The following is a 4,080-nucleotide window of genomic DNA, read 5'->3' as shown; positions in this document are numbered from 1 at the left end:
TGTGTGCAAAGAAAACAAAAATAATGACTTTATTCAACAATTCGTCTCCTCCGCGTCACCTAATAGTGCCATTTTGGAGAGTATCGCATACGTAGACAACAAATGAAACGTATGTACGCGGATATGTTTATGTTCAGATCAAAGCGTGAACTACGTAAACAGCGTATCCGCATAAATGCGTTTCATATGTTGTCTACGTATGTGATCCAAAATGTTGTCTACGTATGTGATCCAAAATGGCGCTACAGGGTGATGGCATGCGGAGCTGCAGCGGCAGGAGAGTGCAGACAGTCACTCGTTCCAGCAGGGTGATAAGGTCAAGTGTCTGTTGGAAATGGAGATCCTCAGACAGATGCAGGAGGGTCACGGCGGCTGGAACCCAAAAATGGCAGAGGTGGAAATCAGTTGTGTTCACTTTTTAATAAATGTTCCTGATTTCATCAGTGCACTTTATTTCAAAGAAAATTTTGTACCTGTGTGTTTTTGTAATTGTAGTCATGAGTTGTTTTAATTATTATAAATGTTGTTCATAATAACTTTCTTCACATTTAAAATGTCTTTGCATTGACTTGTACATGGACCTTGGCCTCTTTTTATGTCTACACTGGTGTTTTTAAGAAACCAAACAATGGACTTTAATAATAAAATACTTTATTATTATTATTATTATTATTATTCCTAAGACTCTAATATGTTACTTATGTAATACTGCTGCACTATAAATTAAAAGTAAATGTAAAAATTAGTATTTCATGGTAAGCATATTCATAATTTTTTATAGTAAAATTAGATACTTATATCTGAATGTCTTCACTAGTGAATGGTAAACCCTTTCTTTTTGGCAGAAAACAGGTTTACAAACACGTCATTACAAATCTAGTGAAGTGTTAGTGTGCTGACAAAAAATAATGAAAATAATGCAACATTGCAAAAAAATATAACAAATTCTACTATTTTTGTACTAATTTTAAAATAATTTTGTTGATTTTTTTTTTTTGTGAGATTGTCCTATCAAAATGAGATTTAAAACATGCATCTTACAGGGTTTGTCAGTGTGAGCATTTCACTCACATTTGTGACTAAAAATACATGTGTGCAAACTCTACAATGTTTCTTAAGATTGTATAAAAACAGCTTACTTGTCATTTTAGGGTGTTTTATCAACCAAATAAGCCAGGCTTATTTTTAGTTAGTCTGACTTATTTTGAACCAAATCAACTGGCAATAAGTCAGACCGCTAGTGTCACCTGGTCCAGCGGAACCACAAACGTCTACAGAATGGGCCACAAGGGCAAGGTGGATCTGAAATATGTGTCGGATGTGCAGGGAGGATACTACTACAAGGAGCATCTGCCCAAATTAGGTAAGAGCGGCTGTAAAACACAGCCAGCGAGTGTGCTTGACAGTGACCTGTAGCTCATAAGAGTTATTTATTTTTGCATAGAACAAATCATTTGCCTAGCACAAATACAAGAGAGTGAAACAGATACATTTGTAACTTTTGCCATCAATAAAACCATCCATTTTATATAAAAAATAAATAAATAAAATATATATATATATATATATAATGTTTTCGAAATAATAAAAACACTGCAGCTGTGGTTGGCAGAATCTTATCCAAAAAATATGGTAGCTACAATTTAGCTTAAATTTACAAGAAAAAAGTGGGGTTTTTTATATATATATTAACTGACAAACTTAGAATACTAACATACTGAATTGCTGAAATCTTGTACCTTTATAATACACTGACAACCACCACAAAACACAAGTGGTTCATAAATACATATAAAGATGGCGCCGCAAATGGCAGCCACGACGCTGAGCTCCGCAATTCTTCTGATGTTTTTGTTTGTTTGTTCTGTGTTTTGTCATTCTTCTTCTATAAGTTTTACCAGAGACGAACTCCTTAACATTAAGCAACACATCCCAGACAATATTTTTCCGGTTTTTGATTATTCTGAAGTTTTGTTGGACATTCTAGTCGGAGGTACAGCCGTGTTGTTCAAACGCGCGTGCAGACGCAGAAGAAAAAATACATGTGTGCAAACTCTACAATGTTTCTTAAGATTGTATAAAAACAGCTTACTTGTCATTTTAGGGTGTTTTATCATTTGGGGAAGAAAAGTCCTGCAATATGCATAGTTTTTTTCTGGTTAATATTGGTAATTTGATACCACACAGTTTACACAAACTGTTTCTGGAATTGAATTCAGTGTCAATGTTTATAGTTTTTGTTTGAGCTCCCCTTCTATTCCTTCATTTAAAAAAGCACACATTGTTTGACAAATTTTCATTGTCCACCTAAAGTTTGTCTTAGTCTTTCAAATTAGTCTTAAGCCCTATTCGGACGGGACTAGTTTTCTAAACTACATTTGAGTTTCGATTCTTGTCACCCAACATCTGCGATTTCAAAATATTGATAAAATCACATTTAAAGTTGTCCAACTGAAGTTCTTAGCAATGCATATTACTAATAAAAAAAAATAAAAAGTTTTGATATATTTATGGTAGGACATATACAAAATATCTTCATGGAACATGATCTTTACTTAATATCCTAATGATTTTTGGCATAAAAGAAAAATGGATAATTTTGACCCATACAATGTATTGTTATTGCTACATGCTTATGACTGCTTTTGTGCTCTAGGCTCACATATCAAAAATGCACGCGGTAAGAGCGTCTACGGTAGTTCACGTTGGCCAAAACACACAAGGAAACGCGTTGTGAAAAAAATATTGTCGGCAATCACCGACATTCACGTTCGGATGGGATTAGTTTTCTCAGAGGATCACTGAGTTTGCCGAAAAACAGTAGGTAATTTGCTTTGGAGTTTTTACAGAGTGTGTGTGAGAAAAACACAGACATGGCAGATTCAGACTGGATTAAAGTCAATTAAAAAGTACATCTGTGAAACACAAATTTCTCTGATGACTCCCTGTAAAACTAGTCCCGTCCGAATAGGGCTTTAGTCTTGTTTTGTGAAGTGTTTGATATCAGTGCTTGTGTTTGACTCTGGTGTTGGCAGTACATCTCCAGAATCGGCACCGTGCACAGGATAACGGACCGCGGCGACGTGCGAGTCCAGTACAGTAACAACATCCGCTGGACCTTCCACCCCGGAGCCCTGACCAAGGCAAGCCCATCCCTCACAGAAACACAGCTGTGCACTGCTTGTTCATCAGGCTATTTATACTGTGAGCTGTATATATTTAGTTCCTCTCGAGCTCATTCGCAGACCGTCCCTATCGTAAACTGCTTTGTTTGTACAGAAAGCGAGCCGTAAATAGATGGCTGTGGCTGTTTCTGTCTGCTTAAGTGGCAGATTGTGAGGTCTGGGCTGGCGATTAGCTGCAGCCTCAGACGACTTTGCCTGATTGGTCTTTAGGAAGCGTGTGTTCCTGTAATAGAGTGGTGTGTGTGCAGGTGAACACGTTTGCCGTGGGTGAGCTGGTGAAGGTGCTGGATGACACTGACAGTGTGAAGAGACTCCAGGTGGGCCATGGAGAGTGGACAGACAGCATGGCTCCAGTAGGTTCCTCCTCAACACACACTTTACAGTCAAAATCACATTAATTTGTGCCAATGAATAAACTAACTTCCCAATCCTTTTGTGACTGGTTTTAAACAAGATGTTTTTAAAAAAATATATTACCTGAATGTATTTTAGATTTTTTTTGTCTAGTATTAACCTTAAATGTCTTCTATAGCTTCTTTTTAATTGTATGACTATTGTTATTCTGTTTTCGACAGAAAAGATAGCCTTGCTTCTGACTTGGCATTAAAAGATAGACAGACAGACAGACAGACAGACAGATAGATAAATAGACAGACAGTCAGATAGAGAGATAAATAGACAGAGAGACAGACAGACAGACAGATAGATAGACAGATAGACAGACAGACAGACAGACAGACATAGATATAGACAGAGAGACAGACAGACAGATAGATAGATAGATAGACAGAGAGACAGATAGACAGACAGACAGATAGATAGATAGACAGACAGAGAGACAGATAGAGAGATAAATAGACAGAGAGACAGACAGACAGACAGACAGATAGATAGA

The 4,080-nt window shown here is 36.8% G+C and overlaps 1 pseudogene; it reads left to right on the top strand.

The window, feature by feature from the left end:
- LOC107718262 (E3 ubiquitin-protein ligase MIB2-like) overlaps positions 1-4,080 on the top strand; it is a 79,804-nt pseudogene that overhangs the window by 40,897 nt on the left and 34,827 nt on the right.

The sequence above is a fragment of the Sinocyclocheilus rhinocerous genome, unplaced genomic scaffold, assembly GCF_001515625.1.
Source record: "Sinocyclocheilus rhinocerous isolate Xijiao unplaced genomic scaffold, SAMN03320098_v1.1 scaffold1474, whole genome shotgun sequence".
In the NCBI taxonomy this organism is placed as follows: Eukaryota; Metazoa; Chordata; class Actinopteri; order Cypriniformes; family Cyprinidae; genus Sinocyclocheilus; species Sinocyclocheilus rhinocerous.
This window is presented reverse-complemented; position numbering and strand designations above follow the sequence as displayed.